At 46.2% G+C, this 13,607-nt stretch overlaps 1 protein-coding gene across 5 annotated transcripts in view; it reads left to right on the top strand.

Moving 5' to 3' along the window:
* The window catches only part of EIPR1 (EARP complex and GARP complex interacting protein 1), a 169,751-nt gene that overhangs the window by 131,861 nt on the left and 24,283 nt on the right, over positions 1-13,607 (top strand). The gene's annotated exons all lie outside the window — the stretch shown is intronic.

Below are 13,607 nucleotides of genomic sequence, written 5' to 3'. Positions count from 1 at the left end.
GAAGAAACAGAAGGATAAAACGTTGAAGTTCTGTGCTGTAAGTAATGAACAGACGTTAATGAAAAATAGGAAAACACTCTATAAAGCAAAAAATGAAGATCTTAATTGTGTATTGAAAGAGTGGATTCATCAGCATTGCAGTGAACACCTGCCACTTAATGGAATACTGCTCATGAAACAAGCAAAGATCTATCACGATGAACTGAAAATTGAAGGGAACTATGAACATTCAACAGCCTGGTTGCAGAAATGTAAGAAAAGACACAGCATTAAATTTTAAAAGATGTGTGGTGATAAAACATCTGCTAATCACGAAGCAGTGAAGAAATTTATTGGCATGCTTGCCAAGCTCAAAGCTGTTGAAAATCTCATGCCAGAACGAGTCTGTATTGCTGATGAAACATCACTGTTTTGGTGTTATTGCCCTGGAAAGACACCGACTTCAGCTGATAATAGAGCCCCTACAGGAATTAAGGATGTAAAGGAGAGAACAACTGTGTTAGGATGTGCTAAAGCAGCAGGCACATGAAGTGCAAACCTGGCTGTGATAGGCAAAATCTTGTGCTCTTATTGTTTTCAAGGAGTGACTTTCTTACTATTCCATTATTCTAACAAAATGCATGGATCACCAGGAAAATCTTTTCTAGGTGATTTTACAAATATTTTATACCAATAGCTCATACTCACTTCTAGGAAGTTGGACTGGACAACAACTGTGAGATTTTGTTACTCCTTGACAACTGCTCTGTTCATCCTCCAGCTGAAATTCTCATCAAAAAGGATTTCTGTGTCATGTACTTTCCCCTAAATGTGACTTTATTAATTCAGCATTTGACCAGGGTATATTAGTCCATTCTCATGCTGCTAATAAAGACATACCTGAGACTGGGTAGTTTACAAAGGAAAAGGGTTTAACTCACAGTTCCACATTGCTGGGGAGGCCTCAGGACACTTACAATCACGGTGGAACACAAAGAAGAAGCAGGCGCCTTCTTCACAGAGTGGCAGGACGGAGTGAGTGCAAGTAGGGGAAATGCGAGATGCTGATAAAACCATTAGATCTCATGAGACTCACTCATTCTCACAAGAGCAGCATGGGAGAAATTGTCCCCATGATTCAATTATCTCCACCTGGTCCTACCCTTCACATGTGGGGGCTGTGGGGATTATAATCCAGGGTGAGATTTGGGTGGGGACACAGCCAAACCATATCATTCTGCCCCTTCCCCATCCCAGATCTCATGTCCTCACATTTCAAAACACAATCATGACCTTCCAACAGTCCCGCAAAGTCTTATTCAAGCGTTAACCCAAAAGTCCAAGTCCAGAGTCTCATCTGAGGCAAGGCAAGTCCCTTCTGCCTATGCATCTGTAAAATCAAAAGAAATTTTGTTACTTCCTAGATATAATGGTGGTACAGGCATTGGGTAAATACACCCATTGCAAATGGGAGACATTGGCCAAAACAAAGGGGCTACAGGCCTCAGGCAAGTTGAAAGTCCAATAGGGCAGTCATTAAACCTTAAAGTTCCAAAATGATCTCCTTTGACTCCATGTCTCACATCCAGGTCATGCTGATGCAAGAGGTGGGCTCCCAGATTCCTTGGCCAGGTCTGCCACTGTGGCTTCACAGGGTACACCCCTCTGGCTGCTTTCATGGGCTGGCATTGAGTGTCTGCAGCTTTTCCAGGTGCACAGTGCAAGCTGTTGGTGGATCTACCATTCTTGGGTCTGGAGGACGGTGGCCCTCTTCTCACAGTTTCACTAGGCTGTCCTCCAGTGGGGCACTGTGTGTCCCGACCCCACACTTCCTTTATGCACTGCCCTAACAGAGGTTCTTCATAAGGGCTCTGCCCCTGCAGCAAACTTCTGCCTGGACATCCAGACATTTTCATACATCCTCTGAAATCTAGGCAGAGGTTTCCAAACCTCAATTCTTGACTTCTTTTCACCCACAGGCTCAGTACCATGTGGAAGCACCAAAGCTTGGGGCTTACACCCTCTGAAGCAATGGCCTGAGCTATACCTTGGCCCCTTTTAGTCACAACTGGAGCAGAAGCAGCTGGGATGCAGGGCAGCATGTCCCAAGACTGCGCAGAGCAGGGGGGCCCTAGACCTGGCCTGTGAAACCATATTTTTCTCCTAGACCTCTGGGCCTGTGATGGCAGCAGCTTCCATTAAGGTCTCTGACATGCCTCAGAGAAATTTTCTCCATTGTGTTGGTGATTAACATTTGACTTCTTGTTACTTATACAAATTTCTGCAGCAGGCTTGAATTTCTCCCCAGAAAATGTTTTTTTCTTTTCTGTCACACAGTCAGACTGCAAGTTTTCCAAACTTTTATGCTCTGCTTCCTCTTGAATGCACTTCCACTTAGAAATTTCTTCTGCCAGATACCCTAAGTCATCTCTCTCCAGTTCAAAGTTCCACAGATCTCTCAGGTGGGGGCAAAATGCCACCAGTTTATTTGCTAAAGCATAGCAAGTGACCATTACTCCAGTTCTCAACAAGTTCCTCATCTCCATCTCAGACCACCTCAGTCTGGACTTTATTGTCCGTATCACTGTAAGCATTTTGGTCAAAGCCATTCAACAAGTCTGTAGGAAGTTTCAAACTTTGCTACATCTTTTTTGTCTTGTGAGCCCTCCAAGTCTCTAGGAAGTTCCACACTTTTCCACATTTTCCGATCTTCTGAGCCCTCCAAACTGTTCCAACCTCTGCCTGTTACCTAGTTCTAATGTCACTTTCACATTTTCGAGTATGTTTACGACCGTGCCCCACTCTCTGCAATACCAATTTACTGTATTAGTCTGTTCTCGTGTTGCTAATAAAGACATAGCTGAGACTGGGTAATTTATAAAGAAAAAGGGGTTCAATGGACTTACAGTTCCACATGGCTGGGGAGGCCTCACAATCATGGTGGAAGGTGAAGGAGGAGCAAAGGCACATCTTACACAGCATCAGGCAAGAGAGTGTGTGCAGGGGAACTGCCCTTTATAAAACCATCAGATCTCATGAGACTTATTCATTGTCATGAGAACAGCATGGGAAAACCTGTCCCCATGATTCCATCACTTCCCACCACGCCCGTCCTCCGACCAAATTACAATTTAACATGAGATTTGGGTGAGAACACCAAGCCAGACCTTGTCAGTATTGGCCTTGGCAATGATCTTTTGGATAAGACACAAAAGCACAGGCAGCAAAAGCAAAAATAAACAAATGAGAGTGCATCAGATTTAAAAGTTTCTGCACAGCAAAAGAAACATCGGCAAAATGAAAAGGCAGTGTACGGAGTGGAAGAAACCATACATCCAATAAGGGGTTAATATCCAAACTATATAAAGAACTCATACAACTCAATAGCAAGCAAACAGAATAACCCAGTTTAAAAATGAGCAAAGGACCTGAATAGACATTTTTCTAAAGAAGACATATAGATATCCAATAGGCACACGAAAAGGTGCTCAACGTCACTAACCATCGGAAAAATGGAAATTAAAACCACAATGGGACATCACCTCACACCTTTTAGGATGACCAGTATGAAAAAGACAAAAGATAAGTCTTTGGGAGAATGTGGAGAAAAGGAAACAGTTTTATATATTCAAGGTGGGAATGAACAAAATGGAAAACAGTTTGGAGGTTCCTCAAAAATTAAAAATACAACTACAGCCCAGCAGTCCCACTTCTGGCTACATATCCAAAGGAAATGAAATCAGTAGCTCAAAGAGATCCCTGCACCTCTATGTCAATGGCAGCTTTATTCACAGTAGCCAAGATGTAGAAAATACGTAATTGTCCATTTGACAGATGAAGGGTTAAAGAAATTGTGGTAGATCCATATAGAGTGGAATGTTATTCAGTCTTTACAAAGAAGGCAGTTCTGCCATTTGAAACAATATGGATGAACCTGGAGGACATTGTGCTAAGTAAAATGAAACAGAAAAAGACAAATACTGCACAATCTTACCTACCTGTGGAATCTGAAAAAGCCAAACTCCTAGAAAGGAAGAGTACAATGGTGGTTACCAGAGGCTGGTGGGAGAGGTTGGAAACTGGGAGGTGTCGGTCAAAGATTGGGAACATTCACCTTATAAGATGAATACGTTCTGGACACCTCATGTACAGCATGAGAACTATAGTTAATAATAATATATTGTGTACTTGAAATTGGCTAAGAGAATGCATCTTAAGTGTTCGCATGACAAAAAAGGCGGTTAACTATATGAGGTGATGGATATGTTACTTAGTATAATTGTGGCTGTCATTTCACAATGTACGTGCCTATCAACACATCACATTGTGGCCAGGCGTGGTGGCTGATTTCTGTAATTCCAGCACTTTGGGAGACTGAGCCAGAAGGATTGCTTGAGCCCGGGAGTTCGAGACTAGCCTAGGCAATGCAGGGAGATCTTGTCTTTACAAAAAGTTTAAAAATTAACCAAGCATGGTGGCATGTGCCTGTGGTCCCAGCTACTTGAGAGGCTGAGGTGGGAGGACTGGTTGGACCCCAGAGGTCAAGGCTGTAGTGAGCTATGATTGCACCACTGCACTCCAGCCTGGGTGACAAAGCAATACCCTGACACCCACACACCACAGTGTACTACCTAAATACACACAAATTCCATTTGTCAAGGACACTTCAGTAAATCTAGGGGGAAAAAAAACCCCAACAATATGATCTGAAGCAGTATTTTCCAAATGTGTTTTGACCGGACCTACAGATAGTTTTACATAATGACTTCCCCCACACATGTAAATATATGTGCACGTAACTGAAATATACTGTTTACAAGGGAGTACTCACATTGAAAACCTGTGGCACACTGCGCTCCACTCCATTCCACACCAGCCTGGTGCTGGCCCTCGTGCCCTGATGTGGCTTCATGGCCCGTCACAGGCTGCAGCCCCCAGCGGAGGAGCTCCGGTGCTGGGATTCACGATATCTCACGAACCCTTAGGCAGCCCTTGGAGTAGGCAAGTTTCTCTTCAGATGTAGCAGGGGTTCCCGTAGGTTGTGGCATTGCCGGTGGCATTGCCAGCAGGGATTCAGGTGAGCCCGACGTTCAGACTCGGTAGGTCCAGTGCCGTTACCGAGGGAGCTTGCATTTGAATTAGGGAGATGTCCGTGCCGGGATGTCGAAGGACTGCGTGTGGTGGGGAGGAGTCTTGTTGGAGCAGTTATCCCTGGGCAGCTCAGCCTCTGCCAGAGTGGCAGAAAACTTTCACACGGGGCTGCCTTTTCCTGGCCACGTATGGGCAGGCAGTGTGCCTTGATCATGGGGCCCTGCAGCAGAGCCTGGAGCCTCGTGATAGAGCATGCAGCCAGCCACCTCTGGTCCTTTGAGGTGAAGCCTGTTTGGCAGTCAGGGCTGGTTGGACAGACAGGCGTGCAGCACCCAATTCTGAATCTTTCTGGTTGAGCAACCCAATATGTAAAGTAAGGTCGATGTGACAGTGTTCCAGGTAAAGCCGGGCGCGCAGTGGGAGCTCCGTAAGTGCCGGTTGCCCTTACGGCGTGGTTGAAGCTGACTTCCTGTTGGAAGTAGCACTTGAGCTTGAGACTCTGTCTGGATGCTGAGTCCTTAAAGTAAGACACTGTATGTTTTCTTGTTTTAATAATGGCAGACAGCAAATACAGGCCGAGGTGGGACCAGGCAGAGACTACAGGGAGACAAATTTAGCTGCTAAGATGGGAATCAGGCAGGTGGTGTCTCCAGACAACCTGGGATGAAATAACAAACCCATGGCCAGATCTTAGGTTAGATTGAAGAAAAGGCAACACAACAGACATTAAAAAGTACAATTCAGTGAACTTTGTTTTGCATTTAGAGTTTGAGAATGATAGAGAGGTGTAACTACTCCAGAGGTTTGTTCCCGGGATGGTTCTTGTGGATGGAAGAGGCGGGTGCCACGGAGGAGCACTTTCTGCTCGATACATGGGGAGTTTAGGGGTCACACGGGACATGTGGTCGGAGCTGGGGAGTCCACTGGACAAACCAGTTCTGGCTTTGTCCACAGGCATGCCGCCATGCCGTTCCAGCCCTCGGAACAGGTGCGGGCAGGTTTGGGAGGAGGAGCATAGAGAGAACAGAGGGCAGGTGTCCACCCTGGGGGCCACCTGCAGGGCTGCACCTTGACCTGGCCCCAGCAGCCCCTTGCGAATTGATTCACAAGCAAAACCTCTTTTTTAATGAGGCACTTTGGATACTGAGTAGCAAACCCTTTCCATGGGGTTCTAAGGCGAACCAATCTTCACTGAGTTGTGCTTGATACACAGACTTTTTCTAAGTTTATTTTTTATGCATTTAAGAATGCACAGAACATCCTCACATACTCAGAGGGGGTGGGATGAATTCTTCCCTCCTCCTTCGTCAGCACACAGTTTACTAAGGGCCTCTTAGGTGCCCGTCACAGCCTGTGCTGGCTGTTTGCATGTTCCCATGAGTGGGAGGTGTGAGCTTGTTGCTCGTACAGTGGAGAGTCTGGCCAGGAACGTGGGTGCCGGTGGTGACCCAGGTTCTGCATGTGTGGGGCTGTGCAGGCTGCCACCTGGGAAGGACCAGGGAAAGTCCCAGCGACCTTTGCGGATCCGTCAACTCCGTGGGAGGAAGTGGTGTTTTGCCAAGGCCTGAGAATGTGCAGGCCAAGTGATAGGAAATAGGCCACATCTCTCTTCGTCGTCATCTGCGAACTACGCATTTTATTGTAAGCGATGTGCCCTTCCAGCTTCAGTCCTGGTCCTGTGAAGAAGAATCCATCTCACCAGTCTCAGGCTTCTGCAGTTTATAGGAGCCTGAGGCTCCTGGGCTCAGATCCTTCTGAATTGTCTTTCTTGACCCTTTCCCTCTTTGCCTTGACATTTATCTCTTAACGAGAAACAGACACACAGAACTGTGATTGGTTAGGGAACCACCCGTCACTACTCTGCAAATATGTAGCCACCACCCATGGCTGTGTTTCCAGAAACCCACGGAGCTTCTGCTTGTGTAGCTGGTTTCCTAGACTTCTAGCAAGATGATGTCTCAATCTGGTCTCTCTGAAAGCGAAGCCATGATGTCATCGTGCACCCATCTACCCAGATGACAGGTTTTCAGTCTGTCTGGCAATCACTCTTCAGGGCCCTCCATGCCCAGGCCTCCCTCCCACAGACTCAGTCAGTACCGAGGCTCAAGTGCCATGTGACCTTCGTCCATTTCCCTGTGCTCTTTGCAGTCTTCATCACAGCCTTACAATGTTCTCTGTGATCTTCAGAACCCAAGAAGCATTTCTTGAAAACTTCACCTGTGAGAACTCGAAGCCAGGTTATTTTATAAAGCAAATCAATATTACCTCCTGTACTCTTTAAGCCTTTTTTTTTTGCTTCTTTTTGAGTTATAGTTTTTCTTCATAGATCTAAAAAGTTACTTATAGAGCCACTTGAAACTCATTTTATAGTTTCCTCTGATAATATGACTGAGAAATATGAGCTTTTTCATAGAGAAGTATATCCCTTGGCCCACGCCAAGGCAGACATAAAATCAGTAGCATGCAGAGAAAATGAGTGGACTAGCACACCATGATTTCCTGCAGGAAATACCCTCCTCTCCCCCACTTCTTTTATTCCACGCCTGGAGCAAAACTAGACTAAGGTGACCCATTTTCTTCTAGCCAGGGGAAGAAGGCGTTGCGGTGATATGTCTGCAGGGAGAGCGTCTTTTAGAGCACATGCTCTTCTTAAGTGCAGGATGCTGTGCTGCTGGATGTGCATGTAAAGGCAAATGTTTGATTCGGCTTTGAATCTCTGCCACTTTGGAATTGGGATCCATTCAAATGCATATGTGTCTTGCTAAGCAAAAAAAAAAAAAAAAAAAAAAATCTGCGAGGGGATTTGGGAAACAAGTTTTCAGGAGCACTGATTATGACCATCAGCTCCCTAGGACATGAAATGGATGCTTCAGAATGTCCCAGAGCTGTCCGTGGCCATCATGTGCATGTGCACCTGACTCTATAAATGCTCTAGAGTGTAGCATGGCCATTGTGTGCATATGTCCTCAACTGACTGAATGCTCTAGAGTGTCCCTCAGCCAATGTGTGCGTGTGTTCCCGACTCACGGTGAATGTTCTAGAGTGTACCTCAGCCACTGTGTGCTTGTGTTCTTGACTCACTGTGAATGTTCTAGAGTGTGCCTCGGCCATTATGTGCATGTGTTCCATATGCACTGTGAATGTTCTAGAGTGTACCTCAGCCATTGTGTGCGTGTGTTCCTGACTCACTGTGAATGTTCTAGAGTGTACCTCAGCCATTGTGTGTGTGTGTTCTTGACACACTGTGAATGTTCTAAAGTGTACCACGGTCATCGTGTGCATGTGCACCTGACAATAAATGCTCTAAAATGTACCATGGCCATTGTGTGCGTGTGTCTTCAACTCACTGTTAATGCTCTGGAGTGTACCATGGTCATGGTGCGTGTGTGCACCTGACTCTGTAAATGCTCTAGAATGTACCACAGCCATCATATACATGTGCACCTGACTCACTGAATGCTCTAGAGTGTACCATGGTCATGGTGCGTGTGTGCACCTGACTCTGTAAATGCTCTAGAATGTACCATGGCCATCATGTACATGTGCACCTGACTCACTGTGAATGCTCTAGAGTGTACTTCAGTCACTGCGACTGTATGTACCTGACTCTATAAATGCTCTAGAATGTACTACAGCCATTGTGTGCATGTACCTGACTCTCTCAATGCTCTAAAATGTACCATGGCCATTGTGTGCGTGTGTCCGCACTCACTGTGCATACTCTAGCGTGTACCTCAGCCATTGTGTGCGTGTGTTCCTGACTCTATAAATGCTCTAGAATGTCCTATGGCCATTGTGTGTGTGCACACCTGACTCATTTTAAATACTCTATGGCAGTAGTCCCCAACATTTTCAGCACCAGGGACCAGTTTTGTGGAAGACAATTTTTCCATGGACCAGGGTGGATGGTTTCGGGATGAAACTTCCACCTCAAATCATCAGGCATTAGATTCTCATAAGGAGTGCACAGCCCAGATCCCTTGCGTGCACAGTTCACAACAGGGTTCCCGCTCCTATGAGAATCTAATGCCTCCTGATTTGACAGGAGACAGAGCTCAGGCTGTAATGTCACTTGCCCCCTCCTCACCTCCTGCTGTGTGGCCCATTTCCTTACAGGACATGGATTGATACCAGTCCATAGTCCTAGGGTTGGGGACTCTTGCCCTAAGAATGTACTCGGGCCATCATGTGCCCGAGTGAATGCTATGAATGCTGCATTGAATGCTCTAGAGTGTACCAGAGACATGCAGGGTGTGCGCCTGACTCACTGTGAACGCTCTAGAGTGTACCGGGGTCGTGTTGGATGTGCACCTGACTCACTGTGAATGCTCTAGAGTGTACCGGGGTCGTGTTGGATGTGCACCTGACTCACTGTGAATGCTCTAGAGTGTACCGGGGTCGTGTTGGATGTGCACCTGACTCACTGAATGCTCTAGAGTGTACCAGGGTCGTGTTGGATGTGCACCTGACTCACTGTGAATGCTCTAGAGTGTACGGGGGTCGTGTTGGATGTGCACCTGACTCACTGTGAATGTTCTAGAGTATACCAGGATTGTGTTGGATGTGCACCTGACTCACTGTGAATGCTCTCGAGTGTACCAGGGTCGTGTTGGATGTGCACCTGACTCACTGTGAATGCTCTAGAGTGTACCAGGGCCGTGTTGGGTGTGCCCCTGACTCACGTGTATCCAGCATTGCTTTTGAGGGGTTGGGGAGGGAAACCTCCCTTACTGCCTGGGAGTGGCCATGGGGGTTTCTCAGCTAAGGTGACAGTCGCACTCTGTGTGGTGTATCAGGGTAGCCAGTGGGGCCTCTGAAGATTCTCGTGTGGGGCCCGGAAGTGGTATCTCAGACTGGTACCGTGCAGGGTCTTGCTGGTTGTAGCCTTTTTGTGACACGTGGTTCTGAATATCTGCCGTCAGATTTGACCCGTGATGCTGGTGTCTGCCTTCCTCTATGGAGCATGTTGCTTCACAGAGGGCGGCTTCCGCTTCTCCACTAATCTCCAGTGGGATATAACATACACCTCTTTGTACAGTGCTTTTACATGAGTTTAACTCAATTTTTTAAAAAATTTGGATTAAAATCTTAGCTATCTGAAATATTTAGGGTTATTCTTTTTAATTTTTGTATTTGTTAATTGACAAATTGCAGTTGTTTGAGGTTACTTTTCTTGAGTTTTATTAAGCACCTATGTTTAACCTCAATAACATTAAAACATTTAGATGAAAACTTTTCAAAACGTATTTTGATGTTTACTACTTTTTAGCTAGAACTTCCTGCAGGTAAACCCCAGTGATGCTTGGCCGTGACTAAGAACAGTTCCTTCCACAAACTAAGACAGTGCTGCTCTTACCGCTTTGTGAGTACACGCTAGTGTTTCAAATTCCATCCAAAACCAGCTGCCCTGGGTTATGGAGTCTTATCAATTCCTGTATTTTTGCTTCCTTCCCCCCAGTCTATTTTGCTCTGAATTAATCATCTTTTATAGCTTGCTGAATCACCTACATTTCTGTTTGGAGCCACCCCGTTTCTCTCCTCGTCCACGATTTTGTTCTCTTGTGGATTCAGAAACCAGAGGGTGGCACAGGTTGGGACTGTGGGCAGTTGGAAGGGGCACCCTCATCTTCTGAGGAAGGACTTGAGGATGCCGCTCTTTGAAACACAGTGTTCGAAGCTTCAGAGCTGTCCAGAGGCCTTTAAAACATTGCCTCGTTCTAGAGTTGTTGGCTGTTTTTCAAATCCAAATGTACTAACGGTGATAACTAAATTTATTTTAAAATAGTCTCGTTTGTTAATATGACATCTTCACTCTTACCTGGAATTCTTCACTCTTACTTAGAATTCGTCGACAGGCATTAAGTGTTGTGTGCCCCAAAGGTTGCCGGTCATTGTGGGGAACACAGAACAGTTTTAATATGTGGAGTGTATGATTCAGAAACCTTTGCTCTCTTTAGAGACACTGTAGTCAAATATTCATGGCACTGAAGGAGGTAGCCAAGATGGGTGTTTGTGCATTATTAAAATTGGTCTATGGGAAACATGTGGATAACTTATGAGCTCTTAACTTTGATTCATAATTAGGTCGTCTTTGACATCAGACTGGCTAGTTCTCATCCTGCGACGTGTGAGTTAGTTGGGAAGGGAATCTGCCTTTCTGGAGTTTCTACTAAAGACCCCAACTGTCTTGGTGCTGACGTAGACTGCACCTTGCTGGTCCCACTCGGAGAAGTCACTGTCACTGCACGCGCTGGCATAGCCCACATGGATTCTCCTTGCTCCAGCCTTTTGCTTGCTTGTTTTTGGTGGGAAGCCCATGTGAGTTCTAAGTGAGATCTGCTGGGGAGCTTATGAATCCATCTCAATTTACTGCCCGTCATATAGAAAATGTTCCGCACGGGGTCAGTGCGTTACCCCACCAGCACAAGATCTGTGGGCTGCCCATGACATCCTTCTCTCCCTGCATTCCCTTCGTTCCTTGGAATTCATTGTCAAGCTGTTCGAACTCTGCCTGTGTTTACCTGCAATAACTGGGCTACGGAGAGAAGTGTCATCATTTTGCTCCAAACAAGTATCTTCACCATTAGGATCAGCCATTGTCTTAACTGGATGTGAGCAGTGGGTTTTGGAGCAGATTTTTCAGCATCCTAGCGATAGAGTTTTGGTCTTGTTTACTACATATTATGTGTTTATTATGATTATGATTAGATAAGATACAATAAACTCTTGGTCTAATGTAGGCGTGATGTGCCTTTGATCACAGTACTGTGAGCTTTCTGTGTGTTCCTTAAGCTACAAATGAGAAAGAGATTGTGGTTTTGAATGATGTTAATGTGATTACAAGTAATAGCTCCATGGACAGTCTCGAGATGATGGTGTAAGGGAGGTATGCTTAAGGGTGCCCCCAATCAATTCGTATTGTGTTCTGTTTAAAAAGAAATAGTGTGGCCGGGCGCGGTGGCTCACGCCTGTAATCCCAGCACTTTGGGAGGCCGAGACGGGCAGATCACGAGGTCAGGAGATCGAGACCATCCTGGCTAATATGGCGAAACCCTGTCTCTACTAAGAAATACAAAAAACTAACCGGGCGAGGTGGTGGACGCCTGTAGTCCCAGCTACTCAGGAGGCTGAGGCAGGAGAATGGTGTAAACCCGGGAGGCGAAGCTTGCAGTGAGCTGAGATCCGGCCACTGCACCCCAGCCTGGGTGACAGAGTGAGACTCCGTCTCAAAAAAAAAAAAAAAGAAATACTGTAGTACCTTATTGATGTCTTTAATTACTCACAAGTTGAATCACATGGAATGAAATTCCCTTCTTTGTAAGTAAGCGTTTAAGAATTTCACCAGAGAAAACAGAGATCCATATTTGCGACCACACTGAAAAATTCTTGGTCTCTTTATGGCTTTATTGCAGAGGTGAGAGGATTTTGGTCTTCGTGGAGTAACTGAATACACATTGTATCATTTAGGATGGCTTTGGCTGCAGTTGATGGGAAACTGTGGCTCCAGCTGGCTCAAACATTAGGAAATGGCCTCATGTCACAGGCAGGGCAGACCTTGAGCCTGGTGTGGCCGGTGGCAGCTCCTCTGCCCTGCTCTAAACTCTGTCCTCCCATCTCCTCGAGTATTTTGCCATTATGCTTGCGTGCCTAAGGAATCGCTGCAAAGGATGTGGGCATCCTGTACAAATCACCTTCTCCCCTCTGCCTCCCTAAGACTCTCCACCCTCCAGCCCCCACAGGCCTCCCTCACGTCTCGTTGGCCACTGCTGGTCAGTGTCTATTCCTTAGTTCCTGATGAAGCCCACGTTGGTGAGTGTCTTAGCTTGGGCTGCCACAAAAAGTGCCACATACTGGGTGGCGTCAATATGAAAATGTGTTCCTGGGGCGGGAAGTCCGGGATCAAAGTGCTGGCTGATTCATTTCCTGGTGAGGACTCCCTTCCTGATGTGCAGACAGCTGCCTTCTCGCTGTGTCCTCACGTGATGGAGAGAGACAGAGGAAGCCTGCCCTCCAGGCCTCTTCGTCTCTTCTTATGAGGGCATGAGTCCCATTGCGAGGGCCCCACCCTCATGACCTCCTCTAACCCTAATCACCTCCCAAAGGTTCCATTTCAAGTAACAGACAGTCCCTGACTTATGGCTTCTTGACTTTACAATGGCATGGAAGCACTATGCATTTGTAGAAATTGCATTTTGAGTCCCATACAACCATTCTATCCAATCCATTACATGAGATATTCAGCACTTTCTTATAAAAGAGGTCTTGTGTTGGATGATTTTCCCAGCTGTAGGCTGATGTGAGTGTTGTGAGCGTGTTTAAGGTAGGCTAGGCTGGCTCTGACATTCACTGCATTTTCAGCTCACGGGGTTTTAAACTTACGATGGATGTGGGGACATAGCCCCCGTGTACATCGAGGATCATCTGCAGCGTCACACCGGGTGGGGGGCTGGGACTTTCACACACGAATCTGGGGAGGGGGGCACAATTCAGTCCATCACAGTGAGACAATAAAAGTGTTGTCAGCATTGTCAGATGAC

This window comes from Theropithecus gelada, chromosome 13, assembly GCF_003255815.1.
Source record: "Theropithecus gelada isolate Dixy chromosome 13, Tgel_1.0, whole genome shotgun sequence".
Lineage (NCBI taxonomy): Eukaryota > Metazoa > Chordata > Mammalia > Primates > Cercopithecidae > Theropithecus > Theropithecus gelada.
Note: the sequence above shows the minus strand (reverse complement) of the source record. Positions and strands in the feature narration are given on the sequence as shown.